The sequence below is a fragment of the Bicyclus anynana genome, chromosome 13 (genome assembly GCF_947172395.1).
Source record: "Bicyclus anynana chromosome 13, ilBicAnyn1.1, whole genome shotgun sequence".
Lineage (NCBI taxonomy): Eukaryota > Metazoa > Arthropoda > Insecta > Lepidoptera > Nymphalidae > Bicyclus > Bicyclus anynana.
This window is the reverse complement of record NC_069095.1, coordinates 8294312-8307678: the sequence shown is the minus strand read 5'-3', so window position 1 is coordinate 8307678 and position 13367 is coordinate 8294312. Positions and strand designations below refer to the sequence as shown.

Sequence of the window (13367 nt, the reverse complement as noted above, 5' to 3'; positions counted from 1 at the left end):
GTTGTGTGCATTTTAAGAAATTAAATATCACGTGTTTCAAACGGTGAAGGAAAACATCGTAAGGAAACCTGCATACCAGAGATTTTTCTTAATTATCTGCGTGTGTGTAGTCTGCCAATTCGCATTTGACCAGCGTGGTGGACTATTGGCCTAACCCCTCTTAGAGGAGACTCTCAGACTGAGAGGGAGGAGCTCAGCAGTGAGCCGAATATGGGTTGATAACGAACGATAAGTAATACAACATACCTACATTTATCATTAACTACCCATATTCAGCTGACTGTTGAGCACGAGTCTCCTCTCAGAACAAGAGGGGTTAGGCCTTAGTCCACCACGCTGGCCAAATGCGGAATGGCAGACTTCACACACATAGAGAATTAAAAAATTCTCATCTTCATTTTTTTTTTTTCAATTCAATTTTTTTATCTACGCCGGTAAAACTGCAGGCCGTCCACTAGTTACTTAGAAGCTCACTTTATGTCCTTTCCTGACTTTCAAAGTTTTTCGTTGTACTTTGGGTAGGTACAAATTTATGTTAGAAAGAAAAACAATAAATAATAAGTAGGCACTATGAATAAAAATAATGTAAAATTGTGTCCTGTTATAAATTAGTAGATACATTTTATTTGGATCGGTATTTCAAAGGTGTGAGTGTGCTAGGTACTCTAGGAATTATTATTATAATCATAATTAAATATTAAATATTGCCAACAATAATAAAATATTAAAGTGTATAGATGAGAAACTCATATTCTACGTAGGTACCTACCTACGTACGTACGTACGTTTTTAAGACACCTACAGCAACTTATCTACAATTTTCAATTTTGGAAAAATGTCTAAATATGTAGAGACGTAGGTAAATTTTTCCTAACATTAATTTGTACAAATATTAAAAAGTGTTTTAGGATTTATAGCAAATTAATATTCTAGGTAACTACCTTATTTATTTTTAATTTTTCTTTAGAAAATTTTACACACACCACAATTTTAACAAATGTCTACCTAGGTATGAACATTTTTCTAATACCTATTGGGGTAGGTAAGCCAAAATAATGCCTTTCTAGATGCTTAGGTATTACTTTACATTTGCTGAAAATTTAGATGACATTAAAATAGGAAAATAATGGTCCTATAACTTTGTTACATCCGACAAAATCGATCTTAAATCTTAGATTTTTTTATTTTTAAATTAATTTTTAATTAGTTTGAGTGAGTACCTACCTACCTACGTTTCAGGGGATTGCAAAAACTAATTTTCGAAACCATATAATATTTTAGACTAATTCTCTGAACCAAATGCCTACCTACCTATCCTAAAATAAATTACCATAAAAAACTTCAGTTTCTGAAAAACAAAGTTTTTTACTAGTCTTTTAAAACTAGATCTTTTAATTTTTTTTTTAATATATACCTATAATAATCTTTAAAATAATAAAACTCCAAAGGCTGACCTGACATAAGCCTAAATAATATTATGCTAACTATAGGTAGGTATATTATGAACTCTACTACGTAATTATTAGCTGTACATAATTGTTAACGTAATTTAACTCTATTTCTAGAATTAAATAACCAAAGTTATTTAATTCTAGAAAACCCTACATAAACAATTGTAATGTTCAGTAACAGTGCTATTCATAATACAAAATTATTAAAATTCGGCACGTAAGCCTTTCGACGGATCCAGAAACTCTGAGCAACGAATTCTCGATATTTAGATTGAGAAAGCACTAGCAAGTATTTTATAGCTACGAAATTTTTCCACAGCCATTCTAGGGTTAATAACAATTTTTACTTATTTGTTAAACTGGCTATAACGCATCTGAGCTCTAGCCCTTTTGAGTTTAACAAAAAAAAAAGATTGTTAATACATACCTGATGACCTCGGCGCTCCAGACGGGTACAGCTTGCGACCCCATCCCACGGGGTCGAGTTCTAGCGGCGGCCACGGAGACCCCGTGTACCCGCCCGCCGCCGCGTTCAGCTCGTCCGACCGAATCGCGACCCACGTCGGACGCCCGAGAGCGCCCGAGCGCGCGCGAACACCCGCGGAAAATCACGAACGTTCAAATTTTATTTACGATTCTAAATTCGATTTCATAACTTCATAATATCGCACTTTTGTAATATCTATGATATATTAATGTGTGTAACAAATTAATAATCACGTATCGATTCAAATAATATATTCGATTCGATTGGTCATAGTACCGCACGATAAAGTTCAATAATATTTGTGTTAGTATGTAAATGTCCGATGCATACTAAAATATACAGGATAACACTCAATAAAAATACAACTTTATGGAAAATGTTGAAAAAAGCACTATTATTTTTACCCGACTACGGAGGGTATTTAAAAAATTGCTAAGAAAGTTAGAAAAATGTTCGCAAATAGAAACAGAGTAAGAAACAATTGATGTAAAGTAAGTACTGAATTTGTGTAAGTATCCGATAGGCGGCTCTGTGTTATCGTACTGGGATAGAGTCCCGGTAGTGCGGGCGATCCCGCTGTGGATTTGCGGAGCACTAACAAGCGTCGCGGGAGCGCGCCGCGGAGTGCTCGCGCCGCGGCGCCCCCGTCCGTCCCCGCGGACTGTGGGAGGCGCCCTGGGGACACGCCCTCACCTCGCGAGTGAGACGACGCGACTGGCGATGATGGCGCCACTGCATCGCACCTTCACCTTCACCGCATTCCTATTTTAAAAATCTGAATTCCGTTACCCCAATTAAAAAACAATAAATAGAATATTTTTTTGAAATAAGAAAAGAGGTTTTATAAGCGAGTGCAGAGCTCTACGTAGTATGATAATAGGGGTTCGCGCGCAGTTTCCCGTGGAGACCGCTTAACGGTCCGCGAGCAAAGGACGACGGCAGATGAGACGCACAGCATCTCTCTGGACCGGGCGTAGCTCAGGGACGGCCCACGGCGCCTGGATTACTTATTAAACCAAGTTAGACTGACGATGATGAAATTTCAGTGGGAATTGACTTTAACTACTTGCGAGATGAGGTTTTGTCGCCACATTAATTATTACGTATAGTGGATGTGAACTTTAACCGCGATTTATGATGCTCACTCACTATGTGGATTTATCAATTCATATTTCGAGCGTGTTTTTAACTCTGTGGGGAAATTCACAGCTTTTCAATTAATGCATGCAGATAGGTATCTACCTAATGGGTTACAATACCCAGTGCGTTAGCGGTCATTTAGTGCCGATAGTTATAGCATAGAATACATACCTATGTAGGTACAAGGTTGAACTCGTCGCTAAACGGTTTGAGACTGAATTTTGTTTTGAATTTGAGGGTCGATCAACATGGTCTTTGACTTGAAATATGCATTGCTGTAATGGCAAAACCCTTCGTCATATTGAACCGAGTTGAAATTTTGTCAGCCCATGCTCATGTCCCAATCGTAAATACCTACCTAAGTAGGTGGATGTGATAATCGTAACTATACTATGGATATGGACTTTGAATCAAGAGAGCTTTGGAAGGTAAGTACCAGATAAAAAAGTATCAAAGTCTGGATCGTTTGACTAGGGTCTAGACTCCAGACCCTCAATCATTGAAGCAGAAGTTCAACAATATTAGTGATAGCTAGTATTTTCTTTGAGATCATAGTTTAAAGAATCATCCTCTTGAACTCCAGACATTTAGCTTGACTTAACACTTCGGCAGAAAGCCATAAAAAGTCTTCAAAAACTTTTCAAAGTTTACAAGAAGCTGTAGTAGTTAATAGGATCTAGGTACGCAGGTGAAACCGCGGGGCACTCTAGTTTTTTAACTAGTTTTTTTGACGTGGTGTAGTGGTTGCTTTACAAGACGGAGGTCCTGAGTACGATCCCCGGGTGGGCAGATTGAGGTTTTCTTAATTAGTCCACTTTTCAGTTGTGTGCATTTCATGAAAATAAATATCACGTGTCTCAAAAGGTGAAAGAAAAAAAACGTGAGGCAACCTGCATATCAGAGTTTTTTCTTAATTGTCTGCGTGTGTGAAGTCTGCCAATCCACATTGGGCCAGCGTGGTGGACTAATAGCCTAACACCTCTCATTCTGAGAGGAGACTCGAGCTCAGCAGTGTGCTGAATATAGGTAGGTAAAAGTTAGTGAATTAGACTGCATCCCGATATTTCTACAGGAATGGGATCTATGCGAGAAATATCGCACAGTAGGAACACTTTGTTTTTAATTACTTATACTTTTTTACAAGCTTTCTAACACGGTAAATTTTAAAGCCATGTTATAAAATATACCTATTTGAGGAGGATACCTATTATTTATATATTATATATATTGTGAGGAGGTGAGCGACGTGGACTTAATAGATGCAAAAATGTGCTGCATACCCTAAAGACTCGATACAAACCTATTTGGACCACATAATACACAATTTGGCAAGAAATTACCCAATTTTTACTACCCCAGTCAAAATCCTTATGCACGCCACTGTCTAACAAGTTAGCCCACTTCCAACGGTGTACACAGACTGCATCATCACTTACCATCAAGTGAGAGTCAAGGGCTAATTTGTAAAGAATAAAAAAAAAATTAAAAAAAAATAGGAAGTCCGTTTGGTGTGCGACAGACAAGACTAACAAGATGTTTGAAAGACGCAATGTTGAGATCAAAAGGAATTGACGCTCCTCCAGCGTATACCTACCTATACTATAGCCTTTCTTAATGAGTACTGTTTACCAACGAAGAAATTAAAAATGAAGGTAGAAAACGCATGTCATTTCTTATCTTATTCATTTTAAATTATGTTATGGTATGTTTATAAAATGTAATATAAAACATATTAACCATATCTAATTATTTTAAGCTTATTAAGCAGAATTATTTTCATTATTTTAAGACCAAGTACTTTATAATTATTATTAGGTGTGAAATGACTAGTGATTTATATCCTCATTCCTAAGTTGTTTGTTGGTAAACAGTACTCATCAAGAAGAAGAAGAAGAAGAAGATATTTATATATAGTAGTCTATAGACTATAGTCACCATCAGGCTGGTTCTATCAATGTATGTATGTAATGTAGTCAATGTAGGCAATGTAGAAAATATAAAAATCCATGTAAAAACAGACAGACAGATCGATAATTAATTTTGTTTGGGCGACTCGTTGAAGCGGCTGTACCTACCCATTTTAATAGGACTTTCACTGGAATGTAGAGAACTTTTAGATTGGGCTACTTTTTAGGCTACTGGGTATGAATAAATTGTTCCAGAGGGATTTGTGAAAAATTAATTCCACGTGGACGTAGTCGCGGACGTCAACTTAGTCATTTTAATGATAAGTAAGTAGCTGATATAGTATATTTATACTTAGTACACGGCATGTGCTGAGCTGTACACCCTTTCTTTTTAAGGGTTACAGACAGACATGCTGTCATAAGAATAGGGTACTGACATCAATAATATAGACATTATGTATTTTTAAATAATTATAGTGTATTTAAAACAATGTAATTTAGTTATAAGATTAATTTTAAAAATTTGCATGCTATTTTGTAGCAAATTGTATGCCAACATTTATTGTATCAAGATCTGTATTTAACAATTTGCAAATAGAGAATTTTGAATTTGAATTTGAGTAACTTTTAGATTTGAATAATTTTTTTTTTCTTTCTTTCTGATAGGTGAGAGCCATGATAGCCTAGTAGTTATGACCTCAGCCTCAGATTCCGGAAGGCATAGGTTCGAATCCGTTCCGGTGCATGCACCTCCAACTATCAGCTGTGCATTAAAAAAAAATATATCACGTGTCTCAAACGGTGAAGGAAAAAATTTGTAAGGAAACCTGCATTGCTTTCTTAACTCTCAGCGTGTGTGAAGTCTGCCAATCCGTATTCGGCCAGCGTGGTGGACTATTGGCCTAACACCTCTCATTCTAAAAGGAGACTCGTGCTTAGCAGTGAGCCGAATATGTGTTGATGACTAAGTATCTAATAGGTACCGTAACAACTATCGATTCAAAGAGTTTCCACCGTCCCGTTCTGCGTCCACAACAATCGGCTACTTCAACAAGTAGAGGCCTCCGCGGAGTGCTCTGGGAGGTCTCAGAGGGACCGCCCCGCCCCGCCCACCGCTCGGCACGCCCACTCTGTGCCTAGAGACTTGAGTTTGAAATATTGTTTGCAACTATGATCGATAATAACTTCCTGGCACGTCTGGTGAGATGGTACTTTACTGCGAAATATCATCTTGTACTTACATAGGTACCTGTTCACTTACTGGGATCATTATTAATGGTGAGCACTTCATAGATGCACAAACGCAATGCATACCCTAATAATTCATTACATACCTGTATTGGAGGAGGAATTTTCCATTTCGTACAATTTGTACCTATAGTGCTTACCCTAGTTAAAAATACTATGCACGCCACTGATCATCATTATCAGTTAATTGTACTGACCCTAGTTCTGTCTTCCTTATTGGGAAATGGAATTAAAGGTTTGAAATTTTATTTGGACCTTATGTACACAACGCTATCCAGCGCTAAGGTTAATATAGATTGTACCTATATTATGGGATTAAGATAGCTGACCCATTCCTTGCCTAGTTCTGTCTTCCTTATTGGGAAATGGAATTAAAGTTTTGAAATTTTATTTGAACCTATCCAGCGCTAAGGTAATATAGCTTGCATATTATGGGACTAAGATAGCTGATGAAAATACAGTGTAATGTGTGTTATTCTGGGAGGATTGTTTGTATTTATATGACGTATAAATTCTTATACCTAATCCACCTAAACACCGTAAAACAACCGTGCTCACCACACATATATTGTCCAGTTAAGGAACCCTGTGGATGCCGTTCACCCATTGCGCTACGCAGCCTTACTTTTTTTTTATTACTCGTATTGACGGCCTCCGTGACACAGTGGTATGCGTGATGGATTTACAAGAGAGGAGGTCCTGGGTTCGATTCACGGCTGGGCTAATTGAGGTTCTTGATTGGTCCAGTGGGAGGCTTAGGCCGTGGCTAGTTACCACCCCACCGGCAAAGACGCGATTTAGCGTTCCGGTACGATGTCGTATAGAAACCGAAAGGGGTGTGGATTCTCATCCTACTCCAAACAAGTTAGCCCGCTTCCATCTTAGAATGTTTATGCTCCTCACTTACCATCAGGTGAGATTGTAGCTAACTTGTAATGAATAAAAAAATATCGGTTGTCTGTAAAGTCGGCTTACAGACGATAGTTGAACGTGACAACGAGATAAAGATGCTTGGAGGCCGTTGGATCAGCTTCCACCTTCACACAGGAAGTAAAACTATAAGAAATTGTAATGTTATCATCAATTGTAAATTACAATATTGTATGATTTTTTAAAAAGAGCAACTGTTGAGTTTCTTGCCGGTTTCTTCTCACCAGAACCTGCCTTCCGAACCGGTGGTAGAATCTTTACAAATAGTCAACTGACGTATCAAAAGTGCTTGTAAACTGAGCCTACTTGAAATAAATGATTTTTGATTTGATTTGAACGTCATAGGAAAATGCTGAAGGAATGGTTGCCTTTTTCAAAAGAAAATGATCGTTTTTCTAAAATACTGGTTAATAATATTCACAGAACAGAATATAGGTACTTTATTTCTTGTAAAAAAAGGTGGCAACCCTAGAGCGAGGGAACGACGCATGACGTCATCTTTTTTCGAGTGTGCAGCCGGCTCCATCGAAATATGTGACGTTGTCACGTCAAAAAATCGTACGGACTTTTAACGCCATTTCGAAAAGTAATGAGATATCAAGTGATTAGACAAATAGTAAATAGTGGTTAGCATTAGCATCATGAATAGAACTGTTGAGCCTTCAAAACGTTCGTAATCATTAAATTACCTATCTATAGCTTTCTAATCCAACCATATACCTAAATCCCACAAGACGATAATCTAGTTAGGCATTGCGAGCACAATAGTAACTTGATTGTGATGCCTGCACCTAGTCCCATTGTTCTACTTAAGGCCTTCAGGAAATAGAATCTGTATGCAAATTGAATTACGCGTTAGAAATTGATCATCTGCAATGGTGGCCTCGTTTGAGAGCCGTGATAGCCCAGTGGATATGACCTCTGCCTCCGATTCCGGAAGGTGTGGGTTCGAATCCACGGGGCATGCACCTCCAACTTTTCAGTTGTGTGCATTTTAAGAAATTAAATATCACGGGTCTCAAACGGTGAAGGAAAACATCGTGAGGAAACCTGCATACCAGAGAATTTTCGTAATAGTCTGCGTGTGTGAAGTCTGCCAATCCGCATTAGGCTAGCGTGGTGGACTATTGGCCTAACCCCTCTCATTCTGAGAGGAGACTTGAGCTCAACAGTGAGCCGATTATGGGTTGAAGCGACCAATGGTTGCCTCGTTTATTATAATGCGCGATTTTCTTGTTATGTCGAAATATCCTAATATCTGCTACCCAACCCAGGCTCGAAGCTTAAGGTATCCAGGAACTTAGCATAAGATATTCTAAGTAAAACTTAGGCAAACCACTGAACCCATGAGGCAAAAAAAAACAAATAAATAGATGACATGAGTAATAATTTTACCATCCTTTTCAAAAGAAATAGAAAAAAAATAGTGATAGTACCTACTATTACTAATAAGTATGTATTTCTTATCACTCACCTGAGACATGAGACATGAGTATTAAGACTCAAACTCATGAATGTAGTTTATTAAGGCTTCTATGACGTAAGCCCTGTTACTGTAAGTACCTATACTGAACTGTAAGAACTACATTACTAAATCATCCTTTTTTTAAACAACAACACATACAACAATCCCATATAATAAGACTATCATACGCGCATTTAAACACAGGTCAAGAAACACAGGGTGCGAAAAACTCACTAAAAATTTACAAGCAACGAAATGTTTATTGGCACTCGAGTATCCTCTTCATTTTAATTCGAAACCTTAAGTCAGCTTTAAATTACGCTTTTTGCCGTCCTTATAACACCCTCGACGGCTGTCCCGGATTAGGGCTACCAGTACTTTTTCTAGCGCGAAGCTACGTAGTACCTTTAGAAGCCCCCAGGGGGTAGTTTTGGACCCTTAACGTTTACGACTACCCGATTGCTTTTCTATGAAGGGCCTGAAAACGGGACGACAAAAACAGACAGATGGGCGCGGAAGGAATTGATCGGTTCGCGACTTGCGAGTGCGAAGTTTGATGTCCTTTGCCCACTTCAGTGGTCATTTTTTTTTGTTTAAGTGTTTATGTTTCCGATTTGTGGAGTGTTTTGAGGAAAAAACTTGAAGGACGTAATACCGGCAGCTGGATTGGATGAGATCCGATGTTCCACTTAGCTAGTTTATCTATGATTTATGGGATGAAAAGATTTTATATTAACAATTCGTTGGGTAGGTTTCAAGATTTTTTTATCGTATACCATCGCTTATAGCGATAGATTGCAGTTTTTGGAAAGTATTCACATGAGCTTTAAGTTCTTTATTTGGCTAACTATATTACTATTATTATTTCCACTAGTAGACGCCGCGCGATTTCACTCGCGTGGTTCCAGTTTCCGTAGGAATACGGGGATAAAATACAGGCCTATAGCCTTTCTCGATAAATGGGCTATCTAACACTGTAAGAATTTTTCAAATCTGACCAGTAGTTTCTGAGATTAGCGCCTTCAATCAAACAAACTCTTCAGCTTTATAATATTAGTATGAATTTAAGAAAAATGTTTAGAGCAATGATTATGATTATTAATACTTTAAAATTTCATTAAAGTTGCGTAGGTGCATTACCTACTTTATAATGTTTTAATTTTTTTCTCCAAACGGCTTATCCGTGTGATGTCTTTCTCGCTATCGTTCACTTACATTAAAAAAGTTTTTTTAACAAAGTTGAATGTATAACTTTATTACTCAATTCACAGTAAGTAAGTAGGTATAACTGAAATAGATATCCAGTAATTATAAAATAACACCACTTCAGTAGCGCTATCCAGTAACGATGTTCAAACTTGCCTTGTAGTTGTATAGTACAGATAAAGATAGAGACGAATTCTATAGTCGCACTATCGAATTAGAAAAACATCGTCATAGAACAACGCTCCTATTCAATAATTAGGTATAGGTAGCTACGAATAACAGTAGCGATTTTCAGTTAATTAAAATATCCATAATCAGTTCCGATATACACAAATGAATATTTTAACTTACTCATAAATAAAAAAAACAAACGCGTCACCGCATCAGGTCAAAATTTTACTACACCGGTAGGTAATGTAAACAGATTCCACAAAAGTCTCACGCTGGGCGGACAAATACGGCAAACATTTTGACACAAAACTCCAACCGACGCCATAAATACATCTTCAGTAGGCCTTTGGTAAGACACACCGCAAATAATAACATTAGCAATGAATGGCTGTCGGTCAAAAACTACTGTTTCTTGTAAGGGTAATGATTGCACGCTTTGAAACTGTTATGGGAATTACAACGGTACATTATTATGGGACGTTTCTCAAAGGAAGGATGACTTTACGTTTTGCGACGTTCAATTATTTAATTTTTAAGTTTCAATACAGAAATGAATAGCGAAGGAACTTGTGGTATTCTCTACCTATTGATGTCTTCAATAGTCTTCAATTTGAGTTAGGTGCACATTTAAAAAAATAAAATGTTGAGGGATCATATCGCTATATGATTCATAAATATTAAAACACTGAAACTTCAGAAAATTGTATGTAAATTAAATTGCGAAGGATCATTTTCTCAGAATTCAAATATACGATACCTACTTAAGGATTTACTTGACAGTTGAAGCAGATGGTAGAGAGCCTAGTTCAGCGTTTACATACCACGTCTTGAAAACGTCAAATCGTTTGCAGTTTGTAGATGTTATATTTAGACTAATTTTATTTTTTACCATAAAAGGAAATGCAGCAAAAAGCTGTTGTCTCCCCAAGTTTTATGATGCTGAGATATGGCAATGTAGGCTTTAATTCTTCAACATAGGTCTGATTGATAGAGAACCAACATGAAGTAATCGTTTACCTACGTAAACTTTAAAAAAAAAATTTAAAATATACATACCTACTACCAAAAATGTCTACGGGTACAACTGTCTCTTCGCTATTAAAAAACATAAAAATATAATGTATAAAAATGTATAACATTCACATTTATTCGTATGCATACATAGGGTACGTTCTAATTTTAAGGTATATCTCTTTTCTCCTTGCTTTTCAAGATTGGTTACCATTTGATTTTTTCTTAGTTTAATCACGATTAACAATTATTAATGGGTTTCCATTATGTACGCTACTTCTATCTGCTAGTCCCAAATTACATGCAACCTCGCCATTCTCCTTTACGCCAAAACTGAAATGGAAAACAAAAGCGAAAGAAAAGTACAAAAAAATGACGCAGCGTCAAGCGGACAATTTACATTATTTCAATGGCGTTATATTTCACAGGTATACCTACTCTCGCCACACGTTCCGCGTAATTTTGGCGGCGGCATGATAAACTCGAGGCAGATCGTCATAATGCGTTTAGCCCTTACCGCTTTGATGGCGGACAAAGAATAAACAGTGAAAAGAAAGGATCAAACTTTTTGTGAAAGGTATACATTACAGTAAGATTTATAAATTTGCAAAAACGACGGTTAGGCTTGGAGGTAAATAGCTGTATTTAAATAAGTAGAGTAGCAATATTATTAAAATTATAGTATTCATTAACAGCCGGTGGACATCCACTGCTGGACATAGGCCTCTTATATGGACTTCCAAACAAAACGGTCACAAGCCGCGAGTATCCAGCGGCTTCCTGCAACCCGCTTGATGTCCTCGGTCCACCTAGTGGGGGGCTTATAGTATTGGAATCACAATATTTTTGTATAATGGTGATAGTATTAAACACATAGTCATAGCTACTGACCGAGTTTGTTGTTAACTCTTTGCTCTGTTGACGATTTTGTAATTAAAATTTGTAATTCTTACTGTATATAATTTGAAAATTAATATAATATTTAGGGTTGATCACTCTAGTTTCTAGCGTTTGGAGTACTACAGTTAGCATGAAACACAGATAAACAACTTGATTCATTTTTGTGTTAATGAATTCTTAAATTCGTATCCACTATGTCTGTCTGTACCAGGTAATGTTCGAAGTACTATCAACACGAGGAGGTAATCAACAAACAGAATTTGCCGTGAACTTGAACTTAAACTTTTACATATTGCTTAAATATTCCTATAAGCTTTGATTTAAGCAATAGGCAAAACTCGCACTTTAAATGTTTAGATAGGTAGAATCTAATTGGTATGTCGCATCTGTTAGTAAAAATATTCTGTGCCCTGATATCACAGGAAGCATTATATTACTTATTCAATATTTTCAAATTGGGCGCGCACCGCTCGCTGTAATGGAAACGAAAAAATCCCGAAAAAACCAGGAAACCCCTGCAAATGGATTTGCAAGCTTATTATTTATTTACCTCAGAAACTGAATCACGTTTTGGCTTTTCTTTAATTTCAAGCACTCTAAAGTGTGTTATGATGTTTATAAAATATTCTTGGTTGCATTGCATTTGCATTATTTTTATTCAAAATATGAAAATAACTTCTCTCAAAATACGAAATTATGACAGCTTTTCGGAGAGCAGCGCTATTTAGAAACAAGTGGACAAAATGAGTAGACTTTTGTAAATATCTCATTTTATTTTACTCATGACATTTACTACACAGTTGATAGTTAAAGAAATATCTGTACCTACCTACTAATTAATCTGTACGAGTTATGCCTACTACATATAGGTACTTATGTTTTAGCAGAATTAATATACATATGAAAACAATTTTATTTTAAGCAGAAAAAGCTGAAACAGGTAAGTGGCTCAAGTATGCCTCTCTGACAGAGAGTTACATATTTGTACCTTTTGCCGTGGAGACCCTTGGGCCATGGAGTCGCAGTGCCAAAAAATTTTACCGTATGATTTCACCGCGGCTAGTTGCCTCGACTGGTGGCAGAAGGGCTGGCTCATTTTTTGCGCAAAGGATCAGCCTGGCTGTCCAGCGCGGAAATGCGGCCCGTATTCTTGCCACCATTCCACGTGGGTATGATTTGTATAGTTATTAGGATAAGTTAGCTTAAGTTCCTTATTGTATTCTTTCCCCATTTAGGTAGATAGGAAGGTATACTGTGAACAAATAAATATGTTTTTTTTTTAAATGAGCTTTTATATAAAAGTTTTGAATGCGTTCCAGGGTGTTTCTAATTAACAAAGCGAAAGTTTGAAGTAACCTTTCGACGTCTGTGTTTCCTGCTTTTCCAATTTTATCTTTAAGGCAAGAGTGACTAGGCAAGACGATCCTACTTAGACATTACTGAATCTTGAC

General features: G+C 36.9%; 1 protein-coding gene across 6 annotated transcripts in view; it reads right to left on the bottom strand.

Moving 5' to 3' along the window:
- LOC112053089 (transcription factor collier) overlaps nucleotides 1-2608 on the bottom strand; it is a 79684-nt gene extending 77076 nt beyond the window's left edge. For 3 of the 6 annotated variants that reach the window (XM_052885006.1, XM_052885007.1, XM_052885012.1), the window contains exon 1: nucleotides 1879-2606. The gene's annotated coding sequence lies outside the window, so the exon portion shown is untranslated. Of the gene's footprint in view, nucleotides 1-1878 lie in introns of all 6 variants that reach the window. The other 3 variants (XM_052885008.1, XM_052885009.1, XM_052885011.1) reach the window with 3 other exon arrangements.
- Nucleotides 2609-13367: the final 10759 nt, after the last annotated feature.